General features: G+C 41.2%; 2 long non-coding RNA genes across 2 annotated transcripts in view; one reads left to right on the top strand and one right to left on the bottom strand.

The window, feature by feature from the left end:
* LOC309662635 overlaps positions 1 to 13,836 on the bottom strand; it is a 930,148-nt gene that overhangs the window by 809,880 nt on the left and 106,432 nt on the right. The window lies entirely within an intron of this gene.
* Positions 7,382 to 10,313, top strand: LOC309662637. Its single transcript, XR_014264826.1, has 2 exons — positions 7,382 to 7,538; positions 9,407 to 10,313. It is a non-coding gene; the product is annotated as an uncharacterized lncRNA (long non-coding RNA).

Genomic DNA, 13,836 nt, shown 5'->3' with positions numbered 1-13,836 from the left:
CAGAGGAATACTTCGAGCATGATCCTGAACACAAATTCATTTACGGATTTGTTCATACTCTTTCTAGTGCCGCACAGCTAACTGCTGAAGGTGCAGTAGTAACTTTGGTAAGATATTTTTTCTTTCATAAAGCATCTGTAGAAATTTCTGTCTTGTACACATGGTATGGTCCTGTTTTTCCCAAATGAAAGTAGGTTCCTGAAACGATCATTAGAACTTTATTCAGAGAAACCTATCAAAAGAAAGTAAAGTATACACATTTGAGCTTTAATCATCATTATGATTTAAAACGTTGCCATTGTTTTTCTCATGACAAAACAATTGCTATTAAAGGCAGCAGGAGAGATTTCTGGTTTCTCCTTCCACACCTGAGGGGACACACGCACGCACAGTGCACACACGCACACACAGACGACGCGTGTGGTGGTGGTGGGGCGGGGCAATCACTGAGCGCTCTGGTCCACAGGCAGAAACAGGTTCCGGGGAGTTTGAAGCTGAGTCCCAGACTGCACTGCCTAGGCAGTTCTGATGTGTGTCCTGACTGAGAACTACTGCCCTCAGTTCTCTGTTCCTTGGATAATGGATAATGGTGTTAACCATCTCTGCTGTCCTCTTACTGCCTGCATGTGAAGTTGCCCAGGACTAGGGTGCCTGTAGGACTTCAGAAGGCTTTACTCTAGTTAGCCTGCTAAGCTACAGCTGTGTAAGGACCTTTTTGTCATCCATTCCTAATTCCTATGGTAAGATTTTATCATTTGAATAATAAATCATATTCAAGTGAGAGGTAGTTGGGATTGTTTTACTCCTCCCTATAGCAAACCTGTAGGGGGCAAAGTCAGCTGCGTGGTCTGCAGGGAAGGAATACTTAGGCCACTCACTGCCTGCTCCTATCAAGGCAGAATTTAGGACAGGAGGCTTGTCCTTTTGAAAAGAGACCCCTCAGTGGGTACTGGATCAGACACAGGCCTTTTCTTGGAGCTACAGGCCACTTGGAGTGCTTAGCACATGCTTGAGAGAGGCAGGAATGGTGCTTGCATATGGAGAGCTAGGAAATGCAGGAAGGAGAGTATTTGGGTTGGAAGAGGGGCATTTCTTTGTAGACAAGTTAAGCTTGATGTACCTGCGAGACAGCAGAATGGCAGTGTCTAGTAATCATTTGAATATATGGGATTGGAGCATGAATCTGAGCTAGAGGGAGGGAATTAAGTGTAGCTGTTCAAATGCAGAGAAAGTATGTAAAATAAAAAGTGGGTAGAAGATAGATCCTACTAGGGACTGTCAGCACTTAAGGGACAGATCCCCAGAGGAGTGGCTACAGTGGTAGGAAACCCAGCAGAGAACCCTAAGAGACACCAGGAGAGGTTCAAGAAGGAGAGTATGGTCCAAACGCTAAATGCTACCAAGAAGTTGCTCATGTCATAAATACCATGTCACTGAATACCTACTCTGTGTCACTTTTCTACATGTGGGGGGTGGAGGAGAGAACAAGTTGGATAAATAAAGTTCTTGCCTTTATGGAGCAAGTGTGGAAGACGTAAATTTTTTTTTTTTTTTTTTTTTTTTATCGGAGTACAGTTGATTTACAGTGTTGTGTTAGTTTCAGGTGTATAGCAAAGTATAAGTGTTTTTTTAATGAGTGTTTTTTAAAAGATGACTATTTCAAGTGGTGGTAAAAACCATGAAGAGAAAGCAAGGTAAAGGGATAAAGTGATTAGAGGGGCTTACTAGAAAGCTCAGGAAGAGCCTCTTTAAAGAGGTAATGTTTGAACCCAGGACCTGGCTGAACTGAGGAAGATCAGGTACGCTGGCATTACGGGCAGAGGGGACAAGTGCAAGGCTCTGAGACAGGAACTTGTTCTGTGTGTTCAAGGAAAAGCAAGGTGGCCATTGTGATCCGAGCGGGGAATGAGGGAAAGGGCATAGGTGATGAGGTCACGGAAGGACAAGGCCGTACCGCACAGGGCCTCGTAACTTGCAGGCCACGGGAAGAAGGTATTTGTTTGATGGGAAACCTCTGGCAGATCTGGAGCAGGCGCATAAAGTACTCTTAATTGAAGAGGCTCTCCTGGCTGCTTTGGGGAGAACAGACTGTAGTCTGTTGGGAGGCAGAGAAGTTAGGCAGTGGCAGCGATACAAGTCAGAAGTGACAGACAGAAAAGCGGTCAGGGTACCAGTGAAGGTAGAGATAACAAGAAGTTCTAACAGATTGGAGCAGGATACACTCAAGTGCAGGTTTTTGGTCTCAGCGACTGGGCGTGTGGCAGTGCTCTTTCATTTATGAGGGAAGGCCTGGGGAGTGGAGCTCTGGGATGAAGAGCTCTGGGTTGTTTGTGTGAAGGCACCGGTGACCACGGCAAGAGTAGTCTCTGTAGAGTGGTAGCAGCAGGAGGCTGACTGAAGTGGGTTAAGGAGAGGATGGGAGATGAGGAGCTGGCCTCAGGCCTGAGGACGCCGTCTAGGGGCAGTGGGGGACAGGCTGGGGACATGGAAGCATTCACACTGGAGGAAGCCTCTGACAGAGAGGGAGAAGTTGTTCAAAAGGAGACTAACTGTGGGCACAGTGCTCTGCAGAAGTGAGGTGGGATCAACTTCATTCATAGGAGAGTTAGCTTCAGTGAAAAGAAAGAAATCTCGCTTCCTCCGAGACAGGAGGGCAAGTGGGATAAATGAATATCGGCACGTGTACCAAGTTTGCCAGTACAAAGGTGAGAGGAAGTTGAGAGATTGCCAGTGTCGTTTCAGTGCCTCTGATGAGTCCCATAAAGTAGAGAGTTGAACCTTGCGGGGAGAGTCGTTCTTAGGGTACTAGAGAGTGCTGAGTTCTTTGGGGAATGGGAGCCGAATTTCACTAAGAACATATAATCTCAATACCCGTGTTTGAAAACACAGTAGAGTTTGGAGGGCATGGGCGAATCTGAGCTGTCAATCTGATAACCCTTCAGAGAGTAAACAGACTCTTTCAAACTGGACATTTTTCTTTTTGTCAAATGGCATATACACTCTTCTACAGAGGTAACAACAAATCACAGCTTACCTCTCTAATCTTTGCTCAGCTGTTAACTCCATCCAGTTCTTTGTAGGGTAGACATTTGATACATGTAAAAGAAACCATGAAATCATCTCACAAACCGGCAGGTTTAGAGGAGCCCCAGGGATACAGACACAGGCAGGTCTTCCCACCTTAAAACCAAAAGAATTGACTAAGCTGCAGATTATGTAAGACAGAAATGAATAATGAAATGATAATGGAGATGTGAAAATTGGGGATATGAAAAGGACTACCCTTTGTATGCATGTGTGTTCCTTAAAAAGGCACTAAAATATGGGAATACTTGACAGTTGTAAAGCCCCTTTGTACTGCCTGTCCTGCTGTGCCACGCAGCAGCCACTGGGAGGCTCTCTTGACCACCAGTTTTTATCTTCAAGTTCATGCCACAAAAGGACTGGTGACTCTGAAGAGAAGGTAAAGATGTGCTCAGTCTTACCAGAATTTTACACACTCAAGCGTTATGTAAAATCGCCATGCAACCACCACCAGTCTTGTAGTTAACATTGCACGTGATAGGCACTCAAGCATTTACTGAACAGTTGAAGTCGACACTGGGCTGTATGTGCTGCCCTTGACAAGTGGGAAGGTAATAATACAATGCGTGTCTTTAGAATGCCCTTTGCTGAGATGTCCTTTCATTCCTGTGACCAAAATTGGGTTGGAAATTCACACGGGCAGAGTAGAAATATCAGACTCACAGAAATATCTGACTTACAACTGTGACCTGGCCTCTGGCCTTGGCTTGGCTGAGCAAAGTCTTTGTAGAACCTAGGAATAAAAGGGGTGTCAAAAAGAGATGAAATCTGTCATTCCTAACAATTCTTATCACAGCACTTAAACTGAACGAAAATCAAAGATCAGTGCTCTACTTTTGCAGGTTTACTTAGAAAGGCTTTTAACTTATGCTGAGATCGACATTTGCCCCACTAACTGGAAAAGAATTGTTTTGGGAGCCATTCTTCTTGCCTCCAAGTTTTGGGACGATCGGGCTGTATGGAATGTGGACGACTGCCAGATCCTCAAGCACGTTACAGTTGAGGACATGTGAGTTTGTAAGGTTACCGTGAACTTTCTAACCATTTTCCAATACCTCATTTGCTCTCATAAAGTTTACATTTTTACGAAATGTTACATTTTAAGAAAGGTTACCTTGTGCAGAGAGCTGAAATAGACATAAAATTACAGCCTTCTTTCTATCTAGCTGTAGTATAACAATTTGTATTTCCCCTCATTCATTGGTAGGTCTTGATGTGTTATTGTTGTAATATTCTGCTTGAGAAATTGAAATTATTTTTCTGGTGGTTTTTGCCAAACATTTTACAAGCTCACTACCAGAGCAACATGGTACAGTAAGTAACTTGACAGCTTTCTTAAAGCTGTCTACCAGGTCCAGTCCATTTTTAAGGGGCACATGCCTGGTCTTTGAAGCAAGTGGCCACTGTTAAGGTCTTAGGGCCTCTAGACTACTGACAGGTTATAATTTCAACCTGAGTCACACATTGTGTATTTGCTTTTGCTGGTCTTTTTCTCCTTTTTATCTGAGGTTCTGTTGTTACAGAAACTATGATGTACAGGTAGCCACATATAAAGGTTTCAGATCCCTGTGTTCCTGTCTCCTCCCCTAAAGTCTGCTGAGTTAGGAAACACCTACCTCTCAGGTCGTCCGGGAAGCATCCCTGGGGCCTCACCCAGGGCACTCAGCAAACACAGCGGCACTTTGTGGGGCCTTGAGTTAACTAGGCAGGTTCTCCTCACAGATGGCACGCTCACATTGGCATGAAACGCCAGGCTTCCAATCTGGCTCTGGTGAAGGGCCCCAAGGGTGGGAAGCAGGATGAGCCAGAGAGGTAATTCCAGCAGACTCTCGAAGTGCCCGCTTGCCAGTGAACCTGTCTTTGTGGGTGGCATTCAGGAAAATGTGAAAGGACACCTCTTGATTATATTGGACAGCAGAGGCCGATCAAGATGGCAGGCAGGGGCAAGAGTTTGTTTTTGTTACCTTTGCCCCTTACCCTAGATAATTCACAATTACCAAAGTGCATATTTACAGCTGAAGCGAGGAAAGCTGTGACTAAGAGAAGGGACCAGTGACTGTCAGTAGCTGTCAAAGTGGCTTTTGGTGAAAATGCCCACTTTGGTGATCATGTAAACCAGGTGGTCGTGGTGATATTGCTGGTAGCAATCTTAGCAAACAGTGGAACAGCAGATAATGAATTTGAAATGAATAGAAGTACTTTTGGAAGTTGCAGAAACTAAAGTGACGTTGACCAACACTATCATCAGTCTTTGAACTGGTCCCTTGAAGGAAGGAAAATTTGTAATCGTGAACACCATCCCTGCCATGATGGCAGCTGAAATTTTCTCAGAATCTGCAGCTGAGCTGACTGGGGCTCTGGTTCCAGGTACAACATCCGAGAACATGCAGGGAAACGTGTGGGTGTTCATAGACATTGAGCCCAGGAGCATTGGCGGCACTGTCCAGCTATGAAGAAACTAATTCTAAACAACGCTTTTCTGTGTAGAACGGAGAATCACCAGGAGTTATGTTTATAATAGGCTGCTTTTGTTTATGATCTTTGGGAGTTGGAAAGCATTACAACAAAGTGTTTAATACACATTTGTTTCATCCCTCTGCTGTTGACTACTATTTGTAATGGTCTCATTTTGAGTCTGAATTGAAAAATTGCTGTCTATCAGCTTTTCCTTAACACTTTCTAACATCTCTGTGTCTTGTTAAATATATATTTCCCTTCAAAAGAGTAAGTTAAACTGAGCAGCTGCTGTTCAGACAGTTTGCTGCGCCTGTAAGTGGTAGGCTCTTCAGCCACCTAGCCATTTACAAACAGCAAAAAACACAGAAGATGCATATTCTGTAGGCATAATGCTTTTCTTCAGTGATTAAAGCTCTATTAATAGACATGTTAATCCTATGAAGTACTGTATTTCCACACAATTAAAATGTATTAGTGGAGAAAATATAAAAGGGATAGTGAAGTGCATTTATTCCTGTAGTAAATTAAGTCCTGATTAGCTGATTATCAAAACATTATCTGATTTACATTTCTATAGACTTCTGGCCGTATGAACAGGAAATTAATTTTGGAAGTAGGTTCAGTTAGGTTTAAAGTTCAACAAATGAGAAACCTCATTTCTGCTCATACTCTGCTCTCCATACAGGAGAACATGGAGCATTTGTTGATTTATCCAATGGATAAAATATTAACACTTGAAAACCAAGAAACCAAATGTATGGTAAAATAAGCCACTTGCATGTTTGTTTGGGTATTTATCATTTTTATCTAATCAACTCTCTAAAGTGATTGCTGTGAAAAGTGGTAAGATTTACTCTAACTTTATATTTATTTACTTAAACATTTGGCAAGCAAATGGCTGGATATGGTCATATAGCAGAAGCCTGCTCCCAGCACTCTACTTTCCCACTTCATTGAATTCGCCCTCTGTGGGCGTGTGCAGTCTGTCCTGGCAAGGGGCGGTAGGTCTGAACATTCTGGGCTGCTCTCCTAACACCGGGGGCAACAACTGCTCTATCAGAGGTCGTATCATAAAGTGGGTTTAGCCTAGCTGAGACATAATCTTACTGCCTTCCTAAGCTTAAAAAGTGCATCCTGTCCTGTCATGGTGACGACAAGTCACCCTAGTAAGGTTTTAAGGTGAACAGAAACTTGCATTATGCCCTTTGACACAGCCCCATGCACGGGGTGGGGGTGGGGGTGGGGGGGATTCCCTTTCCCATCGAATGTAGCTTATTTATTTATTTACTTGAGATGAATCCTTGTTGCCTCAAGAGTTTTCCCCCATCAGAGATAATAGCAGTGGCTCTCGATGGATCCATTTGTTGCCGTGGTGATGTGCCCACTCCTTTTGTTGGCTCATCTCTACTTCAGTAAGCCCCTTCCTGTCACCAGCCCGGTGAAAATGTCTGCAAGTTCTTCAGAGCTAATAAACAGCATACATCATTCCTTTCAACTGATCACTAGAGCGGGGCCTCGTGAGTGAGTGTGGAGCATGAATCGTACAGCTGCACTAATGGAACTCTGAAGAATGAGCCCCTGAGTCAGCAGCATGAGTGCATAAGAGGGCCATGACCTCTTCCCCCTTGTCCCAGACTCAAAGTGCTGGGACGCAGAAAGGACCACAAATAGCTGTACCTTGTTTGAACATTAGGGTATTAATCCAGCTGGGTAGCCATTATTGGTTTCAAAACAGTATTTAGAGCCATCCTAGTAGCTCAGAATGGTATTTTTGAAGATAGCCCAGTTGACTAAAATTGTCCTGTGTTGGTTTTGTCTTCTCCTCCTCCCCCAGGAATGAGATGGAAAGGCACTTCGTGGAGCTACTTCAGTTTAATATTAATGTTCCTTTCAGTGTGTATGCCAAATACTACTTTGACCTTCGCTCCTTAGCAGATGACAACAACCTGAATGTTCTATTCACTCCTCTTAGCAAAGAAAGAGCACAGAACTTAGAGGTAAGGCTGTGAAATCACTAACTGGGGTTTTCTGTCAGCCACCGAAGCCACACCTGTAGCTAAATTATATTAAGCAGTGATTAGGAAAATGGAAAGCTGTTAACAGTTTGAAGAGCTTATTGACCCGTTGGCATCATATTTCCTGTGTCTTTTATGGTTTATACAGGGATCCCACATTATAAAAAAAAAAAATTGTCTCTTCTGTAACCATAATTCAGAATACTTTCAATCATATTTAATCTGTTCTTAATGGTTTTCCATTTGAACCTCTACACTTACATATAACCATACATGAATAATTTCTTAAAATTGTATCCCTAATCAGATGTACCTACATAATCTACTTACCACTCTTAACTGTCTTTTTTTTTTTAATAATTGATGTTTTGGGGCTTCCCTTGTGGCTCAGTGGTTGAGAATCTGCCTGCTAATGCAGGGGACACGGGTTCGAGCCCTGGTCTGGGAAGATCCCACATGCCACGGAGCAACTAGGCCCGTGAACCACAATTACTGAGCCTGCGCGTCTGGAGCCTGTGCTCCTCAACAAGAGAGGCCGCGATAGTGAGAGGCCCGCGCACCGCGATGAAGAGTGGCCCCCGCTCGCCGGAACTGGAGAAAGCCCTCGCACAGAAACGAAGACCCAACACAGCCATAAAATAAATAAATAAATAAATAAATAAAATTGAAAAGTGTTTAAAAAAAAAAAAATAATTGATGTTTTGGACTATTTCTACTGTCTTGATATTTTTAATAAATAAATAAATGTATTTATTTATTTATGGCTGCATTGGGTCTTCGCTGCTGCACGCGGGCTTTCTCTGGCTGCGGCGGGCGGGGGCTGCTCTTCATTGCGGTGCGCAGGCTTCTCATTGCAGTGGCTGCCCTTGTTGCAGAGCACGGGCTCTAGAGCGCAGGGTCAGTAGTTGTGGCGCACGGGCTTAGTTGCTCCTCGGCATGTGGGATCTTCCCGGACCAGGGCTCAAACCCGTGTCCCCTGCATTGGCAGGCGGATTCTTAACCACTGCGCCACCAGGGAATTCCCTCTTAACTGTTTTTTACTCAGCTTGCAGTTCGTGTGTGTGTGTGTGTGTGTGTATGTGTATCACAGTTCAGTCCCATGAGTTTATTAGACAAAGCATCCGTGGCTAACCTGAGAGACCTATACTTGGAAGGTATAATGTGGATTCAGACACTGGATATAGAAAGTACATGAGTTTTTAATATAAATGGTAACGTACATGGAACAACGTAATACTTATGGCTTATGATTTTTGGTGGGTATACAGCAAAATTCACAACTGAAATGAACACATTTAAAATTGATACTTTCTCTGGTACCTTGGTGGTACTTTAGAATAAGATGTTTTTCTACCATAATTTATGTGCAAGTGAAATAGCACCTTTCAGCGCTTGTCATTAGACCTCTCCTACCTTCAGCACATACCTACCTGATTAAAATTTTCTTAGAGTATGTAATAACTAATGAAAACTGAAGAGAAGTTGAATAGCTGAGTAAACACTGATTTTGCCCAAGTGTATGTCCATTACGTTTAAGGATCACGTGTGTAGGTAACAGATGATATTGCTATTAGGAGCCTATCATTAGGAAGCCAATTTTTAAGTAACTCTAAGTTATTAGGGCAAGTTACCCCTTGCCCCAGCAATCTAATCATAGCCCTTAAAGGTTATTACCTTAGGGAACTGTCAGTTAGTGTAGATATCAGCTATCCAAAGTAGCAGTAACTATGAACTATCTAAACGAATGGAGATGTGTGGCTTATCAATGATGCTTTTTTTGTTTTTTTAAGGTCCGAACATTTTTTTTCCCCCCTAATTATACCTATGTTCTACCTGATTGACTTTCCTAGGCCATTTCCAGATTGTGTGACGACAAATACAAAGACGTGTGTAGAGCTGCTATGAGAAGGTCTTTCAGCGCTGATCATTTCATTGGTATTCGGCGCTCCAATGCCATCCTCTCTTAAGGGAGAAGTGAGGGGTTGTAACATCATAAACCCCTCGAAACAAAGACTGGAGAAATATCACCTCTCCTGCTCAGAAACCAGCAAAGTTAGTATTTTCACCTTAAAGAAAGACATTGAATTCAAGAGACTCATGGACAAGCGAAGATTATGCTCATAGGAAAGAACGGGACCTCGTCAATGTAACACGCTCTTCTGTCCTTTTTATTGTAAACAGAGTTACAAAAACCACTCCAAAGCTAAAAGCTCCCAATCCACGCACAGATATCTGCTCCCAATCCACGCACAGATATCTGATAGCTGTGAGCTATGTGACGTTTTTTAATTAATAGTTTAAATTTTTAGACTTTAAAGACACTAGCTATATAACTTCTATGTTTTTCTTACCTCACTGTCCCATACTGCTGCATATTCCTTTAGAATCAGTGCAGTATTACCATCAAAAAATGGGACTCCAAAAAAAAAAAAAAGTAAAAAAACAAAAAAAGAAAAAAAAAACAAAAAAACAAAAAAAAAAACAAAAAAGAAAAAAAACACAAAAAAAAACACAAAAAAAAAACAAAAAAAAAAACATGGGACTCCTAACAACTCATAAAGCCAAACTTCGGAACAGACTGTTGTAGCATCGTTAGGTTTTGCAGGGTTCTTCCTCCCTACTATATCATTGAAGCTGCTAGTCATTATTGGCAATCAATTTAAACCAAAAAGCTGCTGAATAACACATGTCATCCAAATTCTTTGCAGGCAGTACTTATTAGCATATTAGCATGTTTGCGATCATAAACAGAGAAAGTAGGTTATTTCCTTCTATTGGGTCCGTGCTGCATTTCTTGTTAACTATAATGGTGCTTCTGATTTTGTGATGATTTTCCTCTTTGTTATATACTTGTGTTAAAGGATATTTTCATAATTCCAGCCAACATGGTGGTCCAGTAATTAACAAGCCGGTGATGAAATAGAAGGTGTCCCAAAAGTCTTAGAACAATTTTAAGCTTTAATATAGTGTGCTTGGATACTCCAGAACAGTGTCGCAGAAGTATAAATGCTAGACTGGCAAAACATCACTTGAAACTTTAATCGAATTTCTTCTAAACTCATTTTCTTTTGTACATTTTAAACATTAAGCTTTTATTTTTTTATTTTTTATTTTTTTAAATGAATTAATTTATTTAATGGCGTGTTGGGTCGTTTCTGTGTGAGGGCTTTCTCTAGTTGTGGCAAGCGGGGGCCACTCTTCATCGCGGTGCGCGGGCCTCTCACTGTCGCAGGCTCTCTTGTTGGGGACACAGGTTGGAGCCCTGGCTTGGGAAGACCCGTGAGCCACAATTACTGAGCCTGCGCGTCTGGAGCCTGTGCTCCGCAACAAGAGAGGCCGCGATAATGAGAGACCCGCGCACCGCGATGAAGAGTGGCCCCCGCTTGCCACAACTAGAGAAAGCCCTCGCACAGAAACGAAGACCCAACACAGCCATAAATAAATAAATACATAAATTTTAAAAAATAAAACAATAAACGCTTAACGTTTAAAATTTACAAAACTAAATGAGTTTAGAAGAAATTCGATTAAACTTTCAAATGATGTTTCATAAGTTTGTGGCATTTATACTTCTACAAGTATCAAAGCTTAAAATTGCACTAAGACTTGAGGGGATACCTCCCCTCCTCTTTTTAAAATAGTCCTTTGCAAGGCTGGGCTGCTTACCTGCTTGATCACCTAAGTTTCTTTTTTCTAGATTTGGTAAAGGAATTATGAACAACAGTGTTAATTCACATGTAATAAATTGAAAAGAACTGGACCCTAGTAGTAGTGACAGGAGAGTAAGTGATACGAAACAGCTTTTCTATCCTGTGTGTTAACCTGGCTGTAGGTGTCTCACTTCAAGTTCTATGTAAGAGGAAACATATAAACCTTAGGAACCCTTACCTCAGGCTTTAAAAGGCAGGGAGGTCCAGTAATCAGTCTTTTTGGAGATTGGTAACGATGTCACCTAAACTTGAAATATTAAAAAAAAAAAAAAAAAAAAAGTGTTCTCAACTATGTGAAATCTTTCTCCTCCTACCTTCTCAAATGTAATCCTAGGAATTTTGCCTGTAAACAAAGCATTTCTGGGCCAGAAGTACTTTCTCTCTTTATAGCAAGGCTTCACATTATACTGAGTGCTGCAGGTTCCATCATTTTTAAGGGACAGAGACATAAATGATAAATTATGGTATATAAAATACTACAATCTACCACCTCAAAAAATATTGTTTATGGAGTTTGGAGCTTGGAAATTCAAGTACTGATTGCAGTTTTATTTTGAAAAGAATGCTACAACTTATGTGGTTTTTCTTCCTCATGTTTATATTAAAAGAAAAGCTAATAAACTCTGTTTTAATTAAAATATATGGCTACTGTGTTTGTAACACTTCTCACTGTTCACATAACATTACAACTCTGCCTAACTCAAATGTTTTCAGTCAGCTCTGATAGTCGGGCCTTAAAGCATTTTCCAACTAACCATTCATAAGTTGTTTTGACCCCTGCCTTTAGTTAAGATGTAGACATTTATTTCTTCAGCTTACGCTCTTTTCAACCTGAAGATAATCTAGTCCACTTAAAATCACTGGCTACAGTGCTCAGTGGCATAATGCATTAGATGGCATTTTTGAATTGTTTGTTATGGTGCCAAGATGGAAATGCACATTGAAAGATAAAAGTAGGTAAATCCACAGAGAAAGGAATTACAGGAATACTGTAGAATCAGAACTTGTTGTTTGAGGGTTTCAAGCAATTGAACAGGAAAGAAAATGGAAGAACAGGAAGCAGTAGAATTGTGGTTGCTGTTAAGAGGGTGACTTTTAAACAAGCCACGTAATTTGACTTTAACATGCTATTTCACTTAACATTCAGTTGGAAATATACCAGATCTCTCAAGTTTCTTTTAGACCCTAGCCACTGCACTTGAGCAATATTCCATCAGTCCTGATAGTATTGCCGTAGTATTTCCTTCACCTTAGTTACCTTCCTAAGGTCACATCTTTAACTTTGTTCTTGTTAAGTTGCTGATGAGGAGAAATGATCTGATTTAGTACAGAAGGGAAAAAAAATCGATCACAAGTCACTGTTTATATCAATAGTTTGCACCGCGTAGTAATATGCCAGTTACTAAGCAGAAATGCTGACATATCTCGAGTGGTCGAAGGTTTGAAAAAAAAAAAAATTGGGGGTAGAAACATTGGGCATGACTGTAGCTTCAAGAACAAGTTGGTAGAATAAGGGGAATCGCTAAAAATTGCTTTTCCCCTTCAGCTTTAATTCTAGAGGCAATACAGCCATTTTAATAAATGGGAAATTGAGGCAACTTAAGGTAAAAATTTAAACATCACAAAGTAGGTTCTCCAACAAATATGGGGCATGGAAACTAGTTATTAATAGGGTGGCAACTATGGCATTTTTTTCCAGATTTTTATACCGAGGAAGGGTTTGTTCCCTAAAGTAGTAAGACTATAAAAGAATATCTGACTACCTGAACTCAAATTTTATTTTTTCGCTTTTTAAGAAAAATTATTTTTCTCTATTGGAATACTGACATCTGTGCAATTTTAACTCTGGTATACCGTGAACTGAACTTTATTCTTTACAAGGAAAAGACAAAAGTTTGAAATGTATGTTTGAACCAAATTAAATTGCCATTTTTGTATGTTAAATTCATGTGGTTGACCCTAAGACAACTTCTTAGGGCCCAGTGTTTCTGGTTAAGAGAAATTTTTTCCACCCTGTATCAGATTCCATCATGACCCTATGCTTTCACATTTACTCCTAATGTACCCTGTATGCCCATTCTTGAAATTCAACAGCACTAAATCCTAGTTTTACAACAGGTCAAATTTCATTTCTTAGTTTTCCCATTCTATAAAATATACCATTCCTTGATTTTTGAAAAATGCTGAAGCCAGTATTTACTGGAAAACAATTCACTCTGTATTCAGGTTATGCAATGTTTTTGGAAATGTTTACCTATAGCGTGTAGGTTAGCTAAAATCTTTCATCACCCAAGACTTCTCTCTAACCACATGTAAAATGACTACGACTGTTCCCTCACCCAGAAGCCGCATTCTTGAGTATAGAGCTATTTGGTAAAGCACTTGACAGCTGGTAGGGGCTCTCCCAGGGGTAAGTGCTAATTTCTATGCAGAATCTGTAGATTACACCCAGCATCTATCAAGTTAAGGATTAGATCACCTAAAATCTTAACTGTTAGCCACTCACCAGCCTGGCCAGCCTGACACCGTGCCAGCAAGAATACAAAAGATCTAGGAGCCCTTCAGAGACA

This window comes from Balaenoptera physalus (genome assembly GCF_965194825.1).
Source record: "Balaenoptera physalus genome assembly, chromosome: 6".
NCBI classification, from domain to species: Eukaryota; Metazoa; Chordata; class Mammalia; order Artiodactyla; family Balaenopteridae; genus Balaenoptera; species Balaenoptera physalus.
This window is presented reverse-complemented; position numbering and strand designations above follow the sequence as displayed.